The sequence below is a fragment of the Chiloscyllium punctatum genome, chromosome 31 (assembly GCF_047496795.1).
Source record: "Chiloscyllium punctatum isolate Juve2018m chromosome 31, sChiPun1.3, whole genome shotgun sequence".
NCBI lineage: Eukaryota > Metazoa > Chordata > Chondrichthyes > Orectolobiformes > Hemiscylliidae > Chiloscyllium > Chiloscyllium punctatum.
The window spans coordinates 59976882-59995611 of NC_092769.1; the positions used below are offsets into that span (position 1 = coordinate 59976882).

Consider the following 18730-nt stretch of genomic DNA (forward strand, 5'->3'; position numbering starts at 1 on the left):
CAGGAGCTGCACTGCTCTTGTTCCACTCGGCCTGATGCTCTCTGGAGGCGGGGCCGTATTGCATCGCGCAGTACCGCCCCATCGCGGAGATAGACCTTATTCATCTCCGTGAAGGATTCTGGGTTCACTGTGCATTATTGAATTTATTACATATGCACAAGAAAGTGACCCATGAAATCTACAGCAGCTCTGCAGTAGACAAACATTCAAGTGATGGAACAGATATATGGACAGAATCTGATTTGCTTAGTTCTGGAGAATTGTGGATAACTCGAAAAATGGAGTTATAACTTGTCTGTAAAAACTCAATGATTCGATTATTTTGGAGGGAAACTTATCTCCAGTGAAAAGTTGTGTGATTTAGAAACGATGGAAATGCCACTCCAGTCACCCCTGCTGATGTCGAGGTGAGGATTTAGCACAGTCACTACAATGGCCCGCGTTTGATTTCCAGTGAAAGAGTCGGAGTTTGTTGTTCCCGACATACATAACATGGTAACAAAACAGCCACAACAGTAATTCCTTCAATTGTCTCAGATCAGATGCGCTAGCTCTTTAAAGAAGGGAAAACTGCCTTGACTGTCTCTGTTCAGTCGGACAGTTCAACGTTCATTCTGTTCTGATTTCACTTCCCAATGAATTTCTGAAGATCCACAAAGCTAAATATTAGTTTTTGTTGTTTGTTTCCTTTCCATTCCAAAGAGCCACAGTGTTTGGGTCGGTGGGTTTGGGAGATGGAAAGGTGCCCATGATCAGCACATGGAACTATTTCAGCTTTGATTCCTCAAACAGCGCTGTAAGATTGACTCTGAATTAGTCGGAGACGTTTACAGGGAAAGTTCTTGCAAATCAGGAACTCATACCTCATCTCGCTTCAGGAAAATGATAAGGATGAGCTTTGAAATTTAAAAAAGCTGAAAATGCAACCCAGTTGTAATTGAGAGAGCAACTTGCTGATTTGTAGATAGAGACGTTAGCAACTGTGCCATTGAGCTCAGACACAGTTAGGACACACATGAGCAGCAATGGAAACATTCACGCGATCAACAACCTGTAAAGACTACTTCACTTCAATCATCCCCACTTTGTGAGACAGTGCCATTCACTGTTAAACGAAACACATGTGTCCTCAGGTGTCTGCTTCAGGGTCGCCTCCACTCTGCTGGAACTCAACGTTTTATTCACAGTCACTGTGCTATTTCATGAGCCACTCCAGTGGAATGTATTTTCATACTTTGAGACATGATCTCTTCGAATCAGTACCCTGAACAAATTCAGCAAGAAACCTCTGGACATTCCTAATACAGAATCGAGAATGAGCCGAGTTGAATGACGCTTTTACTGTTGCCCCCCTTCACTGCAGCTCAGCGCCTCACAACGAGCACCATTTCGCATCAGCCTGTTCCGTACCTTTCTGCAGTTCAACTGCTGAATAACATCCGATTATCACAGCTCTGTTTTCATCACATTGAAATCCAGGGCGATAATACAAACTATTTTGAATCTTGGAGAGAGAAACATTGCTGCTGAAGATGTTCATGACGCAAAGAATAGGCACAAGAGTGTGTACAAGTCAGGTCACAAGAGTTACTGTCAGTATCACTGAGGTTCCCTGCTTAGGAATCAAAATTTGCATCGCCCAGACCTGAATAGAATTCTCAGTCAGAAAATGAAAATTTATTTCTCTTCTTGTGAATTATTCGAATGAAAAAGAAATTCCTGGTTGCACACAGAACACACACCCTGAGCTAGCCAGAATCAGTCCAGTGATTGTTTGCATCTATTGAGAAGAACGATGGTAGCAGATATTCTGGGAACCTATCACCACAAATCTCCCTCCAAAGATCTCACCATTCTGAGTTGGAAATATTTCGATGTTCCTTCAGTGTTGCTATGTTTAAATCCTGGAACTCCCTCCCTACCAGCATCATGGCCGTACCTCCGTACTGAGGAATTCCACGGTTCTGGAAAGTAAATCACCATCTCCATCTTTGGTAATTAGGGATGGGCAGTGAGTACTATCCCACTATGTGGTGTCCATCCAATTTTAAAAGCTGCAGTTTCTAAGTGGAGACCTGCAAGTAGTTTCCTATGGCTGCTCTGATTTCTTCATACTGTTCAAAGATGTTAGATTAGATTAGATTACTTACAGTGTGGAAACAGGCCCTTCGGCCCAACAAGTCCACACCGCCCTGCCGAAGCGTAACCCACCCATACCCATACCCATACCCATACCCATACCCCTTACCTAACACTATGGGCAATTTAGCATAGCCAATTCACCTGACCTGCACATCTTTGGACTGTGGGAGGAAACCGGAGCACCCGGAGGAAACCCACACAGACACAGGGAGAACGTGCAAACTCCACACAGGCAGTCACCTGAGGCGGGAATTGAACCCGGGTCTCTGGTGCTGTGAGGCAGCAGTGCTAACCACTGTGCCACCGTGCCGCCCGTAAACGTTAGGTCGTGGTTAAATGAAGCATGAAAGATCTGGAAGTGCTATAAGTCAGAGTCAAGAATTGGAATTACACCAACAGAGAATTTGGTGCTATATTTCTGATCAAACTTCCTCAGAACAGTTCTCGACTTGAAGCAGTAACTCTGATGCTGAGCTTTTCTGGCAATTTCTATTTTTGTCAGTGGATGGTAAATTTGGTTTTGGAAAGATAGGGTGGGGGAGTATGAAGCTCTTTGGCGGCTGGCTACTGACTCAATGGGCCGAATGATCTTTGTCTCCACTGTATGGATTCTATCATCTCTGACTCAATGAATTTTAGTCTTTTTTTTCATCTTTTGATTTTGAAGTTCCTCCTACAATGTGAATTGCAGAACTGCACACAATATTCTACCTGTCGCCGAATGAACAAGTGAAATAAGTTTAGGGTTTGGAAATTGTCCACTCCGTTCTCATCACTGTCCTTCCATTCTCGATGGGACATGTCGCAGGAAGGACTGTGCTGTCTTAATCAACGTGGGGAAGAACTTCACTCTCGGGGAGACAGAGTGCAAGTGACAATGCAAAAACGTGACTTGAGCACGGTCGGTGTTGGAATGAAAGCAATTTGACAGACTTCTTTCAGACTGAAGTGTTTATTAGAAGCAGGAAGCTAAGGAAGATATCCTTTCTACCCCACTTTAACCACTACCCCATCCCACCGAATCCAATCCCTTGTCAGCATTATGCAGGAAACTTTCTCTCTGGACACCCTGGTCAAATCTTCTGGTTTATGACATCTCTCCTCACTAAGTAAGGTTCCAGATACACCTTCCAGCAATTTATCTGCACTTCACTCAATCTAGTCAATTGTATTTCCTGTTCACAATGTGATATCTCTACACTGGGAAGAGGAAAACAGAGTGACCGTCAAATTTGAGGGCACCTATGTTCTGCCCGGAATAAAATGAATCCAAGCACACGGATTCCTGTCACTTGAACATCCCACTGTGTTCCCATGTCACCATTTCAGTCTTGGGTCTGCTGCAGTGCTCCCACAAGGCATAGTGCAAGCTGAAAGAGCGACACCTCATTTTCCACTGAGAAACCATGCAGCCTTCAGGACCCAACATCGAGTTCAATAATTTTAGAACCTGTCAGCCTTCTTCCACCTCTTTACTCACCCACACATCCCAGCAGTTCCACAGACTGGGGTTGGGCTCAAAACATTATCTCTTCTTTCTCTCCACAGATGTACTATACCCACTGATTTTGTTCAGACATTTCTGCTCTTATTTAGAGAACTTTGTTCTGTCTGATCACCAGACTGCAGAAAGCTTGAGATTGCACCAGAAGGTGTTCAGAGGAGCTTGACCAGAATGTTGCCTGGGCTGGACCATTTCCACTATGAAGATGGATGAGCTAGGCTTGTACTATTTATCTGAGAGGAACTGATTAACGTGCACATATTATGAAGAGGATAGATATGTGTGATAGGAATAAACGTGTTGTGTGAAGGGTTATTAACCAGGGATATTGGATAAAAGCAAGAGACAGGAGATTTAGAGGACAGTCAGGAAGAATATTTTCGCCCAGAGACTGTTCTTTATCTGGAATTCAATATCTCAATGTGTGGTAAAGCTAAGAGTCATCACAACGTTTCAGGAATATTTAACTGAACACTTGAAGTGTCAGAGCACACGTGGATAAGGGCAAGGGACTGGGAAGTGGGGCGAGAATAAATAGATTCTGAATGGGAGACACAAACGCAATGGGTCAATGGCAACTTGGTGTACTATAAGGAGGCTGCAAGTGCAGCTCTGTGCCGCAGTGGAAAGCATGTTGGATTTCTAAATTATTACTCAGGATGCTGTTCGAAGCTTAGGCGTTCCTATCCCATTAGAGTCGGATTTTAGTTCAAGTTTGGAATGAATTAATGAAGATTCATTGTGAATTCCTGTCATCTGGAATTGCAATCCCTCCTAGTGACCAGAGGAAATACCTCACCTTCTCGGGGCAAGTTTTGAGGGAATCGCATCATTTGAAACATGACCAAACCAGCATCGGTTGCTCACCTGCAATGTTCATGCAGAAACCCAACTGGCTCGAAATGCAACTTTTCCCTCCCATAGCTGCATAATTTTGATTTTGATTTAAGGTATACCTCGGTAAATATCTGTTTCCCAATGGGCGATGGGATGATGTGGGTTGTCTGGGAAAGGACATGAAAGTGTTCGGTCAGTCATGACGGTATTGAGTGGCAGGGCAGGGCTGGTGGATTGAATGGTCTCCTTCTTTTCCTCTCAATCTGGGCTGTTTCTGGCAGAGGACTTTACCAATAACATGATGAGGACAATGTTAATCTAAACCACGGAATATGAAAGTCCTCCCTTTTACCCTGCCGCACTCGCAGCTGGAAGAGACAGCTCCTGGTGCAGCTTGAGATAAGACAGGCGCTCTGACAGACAGCATGCTCCTTCATAGAAATTTCCAACTGGACACATGGAGGCAGCGACATGAGGATATTGGAGATTCAGAAACAGATTTCCCCCTTGCTGGGTTGGAGTTCTGGCCACGGTAACAAATATAAATTTCTGTCATTCTGAATCTTACTCTGGACTCTTGATCTTTACAAATTAAACATGGCATTCATATTTCAAAAAAGACATGCTACGTTAGATTCTCGACAGTGTGGAAACAGGTCTTATGGACCAACAAGTCCACACCGACACTCTGAAGAGAAACTTACTCCTCTACCCTATATTTATCCCTGACTAACACACCAGGCAATTTAGTACAGCCAATTCACCGGACCTGCACTTCATTGGATTGCAGGAAGAAGTTGGAGCACCTGGAGGAAACCCACGCAGACACGGAGAGTATGTACAAACTCCACACAGACAGAAATCGAACCCAGGACCCTGGTTCTAGGGAGGCAGCAGTGCTAACCACTGAGGCACTGTGTGGCCCATGTTCTTAGATGTAGTAATAGTGAAGATTATTGATGATCTGTGTAATGTGGGTCAGGTTATCTGTATGAACTTTCCAAAGGAAGTTAGCTAAGTGACAGTGAATCGAATTCTTTGATGAATTGAAGCCGATGGAATGGCAAGCCCCGTGACAAAGGTCAGGTAACATTGTCCATAATCAAGGCAGGAACCCACGGAAAATTATTTTTAAAGCAAGTCTATTTTACACAGCATTTTTCTATGTCCCTTTCCTGAACCTGGTGCTCCATAATTAATAGTCCATTAGCTGTATAACCTCCTCTGCGATCGCTTTCATTTCAGAACCACAGCAAAAATAGAGTAATTGGATTGCAGGACCCAGCTGTAAGATTAGGACTCATAACAGCATTGCTGTTGACAGCTCCAGTGGTGCAATTGGTCAGCGTCCGGTACTTAAAAGACAGCATTGAATTGCGTTAAATGCTGAGGTTGCAAGCTCAACCCTCACCTGGATCAGCTTTTACTGACAGTGACCAGAGATTATTGAAACCTGAGGTTGAGAAGCAATTGCAAAACAGTGTTGACTAAACCAGCATTTATTCCAAAAACAAAGTTTCTGATTTTGTGGAGAGTTCTGTCCTTGAGAAATACTTCAATTATTAACCAAACAACTGCAAATATTCACCAGGTGACTATCCATCTGTGGATACAGAAACAGAGGTGACATTTTAATTCGATGACCTTTCTCATATCATTAGCCCTGCACTGGATTTAGCTCATTTCACATTATTACATTTGCTGCAAAGTCGCACAAGTTATGATACCAATCCAAAAAGAATCAGATTTAACTCGTCAACATGATCAAGATTTTGTTTTCAAGTGGTGCTGTGAAGAGCAGAGAGTTCTTAGAGACATAAGGATGAATCTTGTCACTGGATTTCTTGAGCAGAGACTAGTGAGCATTAAATGAACTCACTCCCTTTGCTGGTGATTGTGGTAAAATGTTCAAGGCAACAGGTGATAGTAATAATGGTGTGTTACATCGACAGGTCAATTCCTCCCTCACTGTCGTATAATTTCCCATTAAAGGGATGTTAGCATCGCCATAGTCTTAAGGATCAGTTGAACGAGGGAGATTACGATCTTTATGGTAACCTGAGAGAGTGCGACATGCTTTTCGTCGCATGCTGTTAGTATCGCTTTATGTCGTAAACCTTTTTATCCAGCGGTCTAAACTAACCTGATATCCGTTAATGCAGAGCTAAAACTAAAGGCTCAGTGGTTTTACATTTCATAATAGTTACCTAGAACAATCTGCTACAAATTTTCAAACCACCAGCTCTTTTTATACTTTTTCTTATTCAGTTGCAGGTCTAATGCAACTTATTTCCAATTAACGCTAACCAATTACACCATCCCATCCTGGAAGCCCAGACTCGCTGTTCCTGTTAAATTCACTCCTTGTGTGTCAGCACATATCTTTTCAAATATTCTGGAATCAGCTTCTGAAACATTTTGTTCTGAAAAAAAATCATTCCCGACTTCAATAACTGTCAGAATAAAAATGCCACTATCATTTATCATTTATAGCTGGTTTTGAAGTTCTAACCCTGAGTTAAAGACCTATCTGAATGGGGGAATATGCCTCCTCTTTACTCCAATCAAATTCACATCATCTGGACCTCCATTAGGGCACAACTGTGTCTTTGTGTATTCTCCCCATGTGATCTATTCATGTATTCCACCACCCCAATAAACGCTCTCCGTGTCTCTTACCCCCTGTTTGAATATCTCAGTAAATTCCATCTTGAAGATTCAAGATCCAATACAACACATGAAATCTCGCTGTAATGCTGTACAATCTTATTTTCAGTGTAGAGAAGGTAGGAGCTATATCAGTCACAACAGAATTGGTTGGTTATCGCAACAATGGTTTAATCCCTGATGGGTAAGACACATCCACTTCCTCACTTTTCTTCCCTCGCTTAACATTTGCTAAAGTAACACAGTAAGGGATCGTAGAATCCCTACAGTGTGGAAACAGGCCATTTGATGCAACACGTCCACACTGACCCTCGGAAGGTTAACCCTCCCAGATCCACTCCCCTACCCTATTGCTGTACATTTGCACTGAACGGACACATCTCTCAAGATCAAGCCTCACGGAGAACATCTTGCATGAACATTGTTCTACTTCACGCCCAGGAAAATAAGAGAGAGTGATGATGAGTGAAATACATTTTATGCCAAATGTCAGTTTCTTTCGTGTTTGTGAGTTAGCTCATTTGTGAGTCTTGCCTCATGTAGGAGTTGGAAATTGTCTGCTCTGTAGAAAAGGTAATTATATCTACCCAGAGGGAGGTGGTCCAAATACTGACTCCTTGAGAAAGCACTGTACAATCTCCTTGAGTCTGGAAAACAATTCCGTCACAGACAATCTTACATCTCCGCTGTCACAGGGCTTTTCCTTCCATCAGCTTCAATTATTCACAGATTTTGAACAGATCTTGTCACTGATTAATTTGCATTCAGATCATGCGAGCAGAGTGTCACAGTGGGAGTGCGCTAGGCCCATAATCCAGTGGTAAGACCATACACTGAGAACCGTACTCTGCTATTTATCATTTCACTAATGCTGGTGAGAAGTACAGTATCTGCTGCTCTGCCCAATTTACTCATCTGTTTTAAGAAGCAAGATAAACTGTCTCAACTGTTTCGTGTTACCAGTAACTGACCAGATGTCTCAAATTGTTTTTATTAACACAGGGGCCAAGTTTTATATATTAAAGCCATGCACTAGTCGAGACTGTCCACTGTCACACATTCCTTTGCCCCCAATGAGGTGTCAAGATGATGTCCTGAATCGCTTTATCCTGTTCCCTGTCACTCCGGGATGATTTGAATGGTAAAGTCTATTGTCTGAGCAGGGACCAACGTGGTGAAGTTTATAGATTAGAGTGCTGCTGGATAAGCACAGCAGTTCAGGCACCATCCGAGGAGCAGGAAAATCGACGTTTCGGGTAAAAGCCCTTCATCAGGAATATTCCTGCTCCTCGGATGCTGCCTGAACTGCTGTGCTTTTCCAGCACCACTCTAATCTAGAATCTGGTTTCCAGCATCTGCAGACATTGTTTTTACCGTGATGAAGTGTATACTTATCAGGTGTGGTGTGTCTGAGCGACAGGACTCCCTGCAGTAACACCTTACACTGATTCAAACTCTCCCTGCAGCACTCTCCCTGTGACATCGAGAAGGACACAGACACAGTTCACCATTACAGAAAGGGGTTCTCTCTTTCCAAAAGTTCTGCATCTTTACTTCAGTCTCAGATGATGTATTTTGGACGAGGTTACCAAAAGGTAGTTTTTAGTTCCTGTGCATGTGCACGCCCCAAGTGGTTGAGAGGGAGCAAAAGGGCGAATGGGCTCTGCCCTTCCGCAGCATAGCTTGCAAGTAGAAACAGAATGGTTACCTCTCTAAGAATTCTAACAGATTTTGCAGGCTCGAATTCCCCTTCATGACTCTGTGATCACATTCGCAAAAAGGCCCACCATACTATGCTTAGCACAAAGCCCATGTATTTGACTTTTATCTCGAATATTAAAACTTTGCTTTCAGTCCTCAATATGATTAACAGCAAAGTCCAATCGCTTTAGATATATGTAAATTCGGTGCTATCTCAGCACGGTCAATGAGTGAGCATGTTTCTTCCCCCCAACAGAAGAGGTGAACAGTCTGTCCCCCAGTGGGATCTTACTGCTCTCTCCGCAGGGTCAATGAGTGAGCTGTTTTTCTCAGAGGGAGCAGGTGAGTGTTTTCTCCCCAGTGTTAATTTGCTGGTGTACTGAAGGTTTAGATAATCGCCAGAGCCCAATCCCACAATGAAACAAATGAAACGTCTGTCATCATGTGAACTTGTTGATGGGACTTCAGTTCCATGGAAATTCGATAGCTCTTCCCACACAGTAGATATTCGACAGGTCTGTTACTAATGTGAACATGTTGATGATAAAACAGTCCCCAGGAAAGTGTATAGTGATTCCCACAATCCGAGCATTTGATAAGTCTCTCCTCAGTGTGAACACGCTGATCAGATTTCAGTTCCACAGAATTCCTAAAGCACTTCCCACAGTTGCAAGGTCTCTCCTTGTAACAGTCGCCAGGAGTTTGTATGACACTTGCTGCAGTCTGAGTATTTAAAAGATCTCTCTGTGGTGTGAATTTACTGTCTCAGCAGGTGGGATGATCCCTCCCACAATTCCCTCCCACAATTGGAGCTGCAGAACGGTATCTCACCAGTGTGAAACTGCGCGTGCTCCATGAGGTCAGCTGATCGCCTGAACCCAGCCCCAAAGAGAGAGCACATGAACGTGCTCTCCTCAGAGTGAACACGTTGATAAGACATCAGGTCCCTACTGATTTGTCACACTCACCAGAGACTGGGTATTTAAAAGGCCTCTCATTAATATGAGCAAGTTGATGGACCAACATGTCCCCATGTACATAGCACATCCCACAGTTTGGGTAGTGAAAAGGTCTTTCCTCCATGTAAGCACGTTAATAGGCCATCAGGTCGCCAGACCTTTTATAGAATTTTCCAGAGTCTGTGCATTTAAAAGGTCTCTCATGAGGATGAGCATGTTGATAGGATGTCAAGGCCCTGGGTGTTTTAAAGTATTTTTGCACCGTCTAGGCATTGAAGAGGTTTCTTCTCGTGAACAAGGTTTACAGCAGGTTTCATGACTGAGTGAATCCCTTCTCACACACTGAGCTGATGAATGCCTGTTATTGGTGTGACTGTGTTGATGGGTTTCCAGCTCAGATGGAGAAATCAATTCCTCCCCGCAATCCCCACATTTCCACAGTTTCTCCCCAGTGTGACTGCATTTGCAGTTTGTGAGCTCTGATGACTGTCAGAAGCCTTGTCCACACACACACAACACGTGTACAGTTACTCTCTCACCGTGATGGGGCTTTTTCCTTCTATGTTCAAAATCCAACCACATTCCATTTGTGATCAAATCGGTGACTCTGTCAGATCATGGTGTGATGTATGGTTTGTAAATCTTCCCCTTTTATAACCTTATGAAATTAACGTCAAACAAAAATCAAGACAGTGAGAGAGAATCTGACTTCAGGTTTATATGTGAAGATAAGGACTGAAAGAGAGGGGGTTTAGACACGTACAACTTAACCAGAACTTTCTCAGAATCTTCCAAGCACACAGTCTCCACCACCGAGAATGTCAAGGATACACATTTTGAGCCGCATGTGTCATGAAGGATTCTAATCGTCCTGGAACAGGTCCACAGTAAGTTCATGAGAATGATCTCAGCAATTAAAGGCTTAACATATGAGGAACTTTGAGGACTTTGGGACTATACTTGTTGGAGCTTAGAAGGATGAGGGGAGTTCTGATTGAAGCTTGCAGAATATTGATTGGCCTGGAAAGAGTGGACGGTGGAAAGATGTTGCTATTGGCAGGAGAGATGATGACATGAGGGCACAGCCATAGAACAGAGATTAGGAGAAATGTCTTCAACCAGAGATTGGTGAATCTGTGGAATTGATTGCCACAAAAGGCTATGGTGGTCAGGTCATGGAGATAAATTCTTGATCGTCATGGGGATCAAAGATTATGGGGAGAAAACAGGAAAGTAGGGTTGAAAAACCATTAAATGAAAGTGAGGACTGCAAGTGCTGAAGATTACAGTCGAGAGTGTGGTGCTGGAATAACACAACAGGTTCAGCAGCATCCGAGGAGCAGGAGAGACGGCGTTTCAGGCAATTGTCCTTCATCAGGAATGAGGAGATGGAGAGATAAAGGGCGTGGGACTGGGGGTGAGATAGCTGAGAGCGCGTTGGTTGATGGAGACGGGGATAATGGTGATAGGTCAGAGGGGAGAAGGGGGCAGATATTTGGGAAAGAAGATGGACAGGTAGGACAGGTCATGAGGTCAGGGCCAAATTGGAAGATTGGATCTGAGATAAAGTGGGGGGAGGTAAAATGAAGAAACTGGCAAAAAGATCCCCATGGCATCAATGTGGTTATTACCAGTTTCCTCATTTCCCTTCCTACCCCACTTCCTCAACCCTACCTGTCCCTCCACCTATCGTGTCATCTGCAAACTTGGCAACAATGCCCTCAGTTCCTTTCTCTGTATCGTTAATGATTAGATTAGATTCTATACAGTATGGAAACAGGCCCTTTGGCCCAACAAGTCCACACCAACCCTCCAAAGAGTAACCCACCCTGTCCCATTCCCCTACCCTACATTTACCCTTAACTAATACACCTAACACTATGGCCAATTTAGCATGGCCAATTCACCTGACCTGCACATCTTTGGATTGTGGGAGGAAACCGGAGGACCCAGAGGAAACCCACGCAGACACGGGGAGAATGTGAAAACTCCACACAGACTGTCACCTGAGGCGGGAATCAAACCCAGGTCCCTGTGCTGTGAGGCAGCTATGCTAACCACTGAGCCCCCTATGTATAACATGCATAGTCCCAACACTGACCCCTGTGGAGGTCCACATGTCACCAGCTGCCATTCTATAAAAGACCCTTTATCCTGACTCTCTGCCTTATACCTTTATCCTCTGCATTGCCACTAAAGCCATCCTCCTATCATATTTAGCAGCCTACTGTGTAGTACCTTAATGAAGGTCTTCTGGAAATTCAAAACAAAAGTGTCCACTGGCTCTCCTTTCTCTAAATTATTTTTTACCACCTCGAAGAATTCCAACAGATTTGGCAGGCATGACCTCCACTTGACAAAGCTACGCTGACTGCTCTATTTTACTGTGCATTTCCAAATACTCTGCAGTCTCATTCTTAACAAAGGACTCTCAAACCTTAACAACTGAGATCAGGCTACGTGGCTTCTAGTTTCTTGCCTCTGCCTCCTTCCTTTGTTAAACAGGGGTGATGCATTAGCCATTTTCCAGTCATCCGGGCCCTCCCTGACTCCGCTGATCTCTGAAGGAACATCACCATTCTCTCTCCAATCTCCTTCAGTCATCTCGGGTGTAGTCCATCTGGTCTTGGTAATTTTCCCACCTACAGCTTCCCAACTCTGGCCAGCTGCACCCACATATCTTTGTAGTTACCTTTACATCATAGTAATACCATTAGGTCTGATTCAATTTTCTTCCACTCAAACTGCGGGGTGTACTGTATTAGATTAGATTCCCTACAGTGTGGAAACAGACCCTTTGGCCTAACAAGTCCACAGCCACCACCAAAAGCGTAACCCATCCCCCTCTGACTAATGCCCCTAACAACTATGGGCAATTTATCATGGCCGATTCACATCTTTGGAATGTGGGAGGAAACCGAAGTAACCAGAGAAAACCCACGCAGAGAATGGACAAACTCCACACAGACAGTCACCCTGGATTTGAACCTGGGACGCTGGTGCTGTGAGGCAGCAGTGCTAACCACTGAGTCACTGTGCCAGTCAACTGCTTCTGCGGGTTCCTTCACCTTGAGCTCCTAATCAAACCTTTCTCATTATACATCACTCAATCCAGAATTGCCTGTTCCTTAAGTGGGCTCGACCACAAGCTACTACAAAAAAAATGCGTAGACATTCCACAAGTTTCTTTCTTAAAATCTGCTGCTATCCTGATTTTCACTGTCCACCTGCAAATTGAAGTCCCCCATCAGTATTGCAGTTGTACCTTTTCTATTTCCTGATCTATTTTCATTCCCACACCCTGACAACGTTTGTACAGAAGTTTCATCAAGGTATTTTCTCCTCCGTACTTCCTTAACACCATCTACAGGGATTCTACACCTTCTGGTTCTATCTCGCTGTTGCTGTCAATTTAATTTTATTTCTTACTAACAAGGCAACCATGCCCCCTCTAAACTTTTGCCTGTGTTCTCGTAGGATGTCTCTTCTTGGATATTTCGTTCCCAGCCCTGATCCCCTTGCAGCCATATCTCTGTGATGCACACACATTTGTACATGCCAATTTCAATCTGTGCTGCAAGAACATTTACCTTGTTTCATATTCTGCCTGCATTTTGGTACAACATCCTCAGTTTACACACACACACACACACACACACACACACACACACACACACACACACACACACACACACACATATCTGCTGTGCCTGAAGTTGGATTCCCGACCCTTTCCACACTTTCTGTCCTATTACTTGTGGAAATTTTAACCTGTGCTGAGCCCACCTCCCACTGTAAGACTTCCCATAACCAACCCCCACAATTAAAGCCCTATCCACAGACCCTAATTATGAGATTGTCCAGGACACTGGTCCCAGCATCATTTCGGTGAAGCCAAGCCCATCAAAACAATTATGTGCTTCCCTAGGGACATCAATATCCAATAAAATTGAACCCAGTTCCCAGACGCCAATCTTTCAGCCATACATTTACCTCATTAATCTTGCTGACCTTGTGCCAATTTGCTTATGCGTCAGGTAGTCATCCACAGATTATTACCTATTTGGTTCCATTTTCTAATTTAGCCCAGAGCTGTACATATTCCTTCAGCAGAACCTCGTTTCTCTTTCTGCCTGTATCAACAACTGGATCATTGCTCTCCCCTTCCAAGTTCTTCTGCAGCCCAGATGAATATCCTGCATCCAGGCACCAGGCAGGCAGCACAGCCATCTGGACACTCAATTCTGGCAACAGGGAAGAGTCTCTATTTCCCTGATGACACTGTCCCCGATTACACTTACATTTCTTTTTACACTCCCCTCTTGAATGGCATCCTGTACCACAGTGTTGTGGACAGTTTGCTCATTCACATAGGGAGGAGGAATTTCAAACCTGTTTGACAAATTGAAGAGCTGAGGCTCCTTCAGCACTACCCTCTGGTAGTGGGCGAGTGGCGCATTGGATAACGCGACTGACTACAGATTAGGAGATTGTAGGTTCGACTCCTGCCTAACTCGAGTGAGTTTTGTAGGCGGCATGGTGGCATAGTGGCATAGTGGTTAACACTACTGCCTCACAGCGCCAGAGACCCAGGTTCAATTCCCACCTCAGGCGACTCTCTGGGTGGAGTTTGCACTTTCTCCCCGTGTCTGCGTGGGGTTTCCTCCCACAATCCAAACATGTGCAGCTTAGGTGAATTGGCCATGCTAAATTGCCTGTAGTGTTAGGTGTAGGGGAATGGGGCTTGGTGGGTTGGTGTGGACCTGTTGGTCCGAAGGGCCTGTTCCCCGACTATAAGTAATCTAATCTACATAGTCACACCCTTCTGCCATTGACCATTGACCAAGTTTGAATTAGTTAATCTAAGAGATTTGACTGTCTCCTGAATGGAGTGTCCAATGACACTTTCCCTCTCTCTGAAATGTAGCAGTGTTGGGAGCTCACACTCCAGCTCACCAAGATGAGACAGAATTCCTCAGGCAACCAACACTTGCTCTGAATGGCGTCACTATGAAGCTCAATGGAGTTGACCAGCACCATGCCCTGTCGATACAAAACATTGAACAGTTTTAGTTAAGGAAAGGCTGTCCAGAGAATTTTAACAAGATTGATCCTGGACATGGGAGAATTTTCTCAGGAGATGAGATTGAGCAGACTGCTCCTCTACTCATTGGAGTTTCGAAAAATTACTGCAGGTTCCAAAGTTCACCTTCATTTGGTTATTTATTGAATAAAATGGTGCACCACGAACCCAGAATCCACCACAGCGGTCTATCTCTGCTAGGGGGCAGTACTGCATAAACACAATATGGCCCCACCTCCGGATGTTGACAGTCTCTGCGGAACGTGCAGTGCAGCTCCCAGTAGCATCATGCAGCCTCAGTGACACTGAGTTTCAGTGGTTTCCAGAGCCTGAGTCAGAGCCGTCTGCACTGGGGGACAAGTGGCTCGAGCCCCGCGGGTGAGGAACACCTTGGAGTGGCTGGTTATTGCAGACCGAAGGTCAGTGAGCTGGGATCCCAGAACCCAGTCTCGAACCAAAGGCAGATCAGTTAAAGAGCTGCTTTACATCAGGGTGATGGTCAGTCCCTGGTGTCCTATGTGGGTCACTTTTGTTGTTTCATTTTCATCGGAGTTTCATTCAATAACTTCCAATGGGAGTCTGTCAAGGGAAGTATTCCCAAGGTTATTTGTTAAATTGAAGGTATCTGTTCAAAGTTTAGGAATTTATTTTAGGAAGAAGTATTTCTCAAGAATAGATCTAATTAAATTTACATCTAGTTTTATTACTGAGACATGGGCATGGCTAAAGAAGCCAGCATTCACTGGTGAGACCATTCTCCCACAGTGCTGTTCAGTAAGGAGTTACAGGATTGTCAGGCCGCAGCTATAAAGAAACAGCAACATGTGTCCACAAGAGACCAGTGTGTATCTGGGATGGGGGTTAAAAAGTGATGGCTCCCTATACACTGTGGCCTAGAACTTCTTGGAGGGAAATCTGTCACAGCTATTCCTGTGCTTTAAATAGAGGAAACAGTGTCCTTAAGTATCCCACTGCTCTGTCAGTCTCTCATCCCATTGGGGGCTGAATCTTGTGGAGGCCCAGGACAGGCAGTGGGTCCTCTTCCCTGAAGGACATTCACAAACTAGTTGAGTTTTTATGACAATCAGTAGCTTTCATGATCACTACTTCTGAGTGTCTTTCACACAAATTACTGGATTCAATGAACTTCCTTTCACAACCTCTTATGCAGTTTGCGTTCTCACACACCTTTTCCAGATTTAAATTTGTTTTACAGAGAAACACAGAGGCACATTTATCAGCAAGAATTCAAAAAAAAATCAAGATCTGACAGTGATTCAGTTCATCAGGACTTAAACAAAAAGAACCTTGCATTTTCAACATTTGTCTGTCCTGTCTGTGGGAAAAGATTTCAAACATTGGTGTAACTGGAAACGTACCAAGACATAGCCATTCAAGTGAGTGTTCCAGTGAACTGAATGTGGACAGGTCCTGCACCAGTTCCTGTCCTGTGTATGGGCAAGGAGTCAGCTGATCATCCAATATGAACAGACATGAGGACACCTGCGCCATAGAAGTGTGCGGACTGTGGGAAGAGATTCAAATACCCATGCCTGCTGTAAGCTCATCAGCGCAGTCACACTGGGGAGAGGCTGTACACCTGCTCTGTTTGTGGAAAGGAATTCATTCGGTCATGTGACCATCTGAGACATGAACGCACTCACGCTGGAGCGAGGCCATTCATCTGCTCTGATTGTGGGAAGGGATTCAGTGACTCAGCCAACCTGCTGACACACCAGTGAGTTTCCACCAAGGAGAGGCCATTCACCTACCCCATGTGCGGGAAGGGATTCAGTGTCTCATCCAACATGCTGGCACACCAGAAATCTGAGACTGGGGAGAGGCTGTACATCTGCTCTTTGTGTGGGAGGGATTCACTTGGTCATCTGATCTTCTGAGACATGAACGCACTCATACTGGGGAGACGCCATTCATCTGCCCCGAGTGTGGGAAGGGATTCAGTGAGTCATCCAATCTCCTCATACACCAGCGAGTTCACACAAGGGAGAGGCCATTCATCTGCCCTGAGTGTGGGGAGAGATTCAGTCAGTCAGCCCATCTGCTCAGACACCAGCAAACACACACTGGTGGGAAGTTGTTAACTGCTCCCACAATGGGAAAGGTCATTCCATCTGCTGAGATACCAGCAAGTTCACAAGTGACTGCAAGTTGTGGTTGTTCTTAATAAGATTTTTCCTCAAAACACGTCTCCATCTCTTTCCCAAACCTTGAACTCTAGATTCTGTAATCCCTGGACCATCACAGAATGTAAATAAGGTTTTTGCTCCCTCACCTAAATCAATCAAAAACTCATACACATGAAAGATGCTGATGAGAACTGGACTCTAGTACTGTTCAAAAGATCTTTTTAAAGGTCAGCATCTTTTCCCTGATTATCTCCTTGACATCTCGATTTAGGTTCAGGGTTTCATATGTTCTACTCAGTGCTCTTTCAATGTGTCCTGTCATTTGTATAGTGTCCATCCCTCTTAGCCAGAAGCTCTGGATTGAAGTCCCACCTGTTAAAGAGCTGTGTCAGAGAGGTTTGTTTTTCTTCTTTATTGGTGACTGAACAATGTCCATTAGAGTCTATTTCTGCTCTAGTTAATGAAGTCCAGCTCAGTTAAAAGGAACACCATTCTGGATGAGAGTGAAATAAATCCATTTTGTGTTAATTCGCTGCATCATCTTGGTCAGCCCATTGGCTGGGGTGTTTGTGGATCAAGCTCACATTGATCACCAGTTGGTGGGCATGGCCACCAATACTCTCACTTATACAATAGGTATAACACATGGACTGTTTCTCCCTGCTGTGTTGTTTCTACAGGCTGTCCAAAGCAGATCAAATCATTTCCATAGTCAGTGCACTGGAACACTCTCAGGTGGTTTGGTGTGTTTCTCAATGCTCTTCCAGTGAGGTTCATGTCTAAATTCATCTCCAACTGACAAAAGTTTGTCCTTACTTATTCAAAAGCAAATAATGTGAAGGTCGTATTGAACTTTGTCTAATTTTGACATGAGGTTTCGGTTGGGTTTCCTGTAGGCCATTGTTCCCCTTATAGTAACTGGGACAAGGGTAGTTAAAAATGTGCACGACTGGAATTTTGAAAAGAATGATTGAATTCTGTTTAACTCTCTTATTCCCGCCCCAGTGGAGGACTGCGTCAAGGATATAATGGAGAATTGATCCATCGTACTGAAGGACTAGGTGATTGATGTGATAGAACATTGATCCATCACCCTGAAGGACTGGTTCATCGATGTGATGACGGAATAGATCTATCTTTCTGCAGGATTGGGTTACAGATGTGATGACAGAATTGATCCATTCCCATGGAAGACAAGGAACCAGATGCAGTGGAATAAGAAAATATGTGGTGCATTTGACGTTATGTGGGAAGATCAGCAGACAGTCCCCTCTTTTTTTTCTGCCGCCTTCAAGCAGATATTGCAAACCCCTCAAGTGTTGACCTCCCCAGTCATTTATGCTCTCCTCCAATATCGTACGCACCCCCCCAACCCTGGTTTGTGCCCCCAGACATTTCACCTGTCCACAATTACACAACCCCCACACATTGTGTCCCTACCCATTTTGTCTGCTCCTCCAGTTTTGTGCCCTCCATATATTCCAATCCCACGTTTTCCCCCACCCAAATATTGTCCTTCCTAATTTTTCACCCTCACTCACTTCCCTGCCACTTAAACTTTCCTGACAAAACTTGCATGTCTTCCATAAATTGCACATGCATGATGGCAGTCTCCCTGAATTTGCACTCCTCCCACAAAATGTGTAATTCAGCAGGTTTTGTGTCCCCACCATTTGCAGCTTCCCATTTT

General features: G+C 44.3%; 1 pseudogene; it reads left to right on the forward strand.

Annotated features, from left to right (window-relative positions):
* Nucleotides 1–369: 369 nt before the first annotated feature.
* Nucleotides 370–17078, forward strand: LOC140456883 (uncharacterized; annotated as a pseudogene).
* The last annotated feature ends 1652 nt before the right edge of the window (nucleotides 17079–18730 follow it).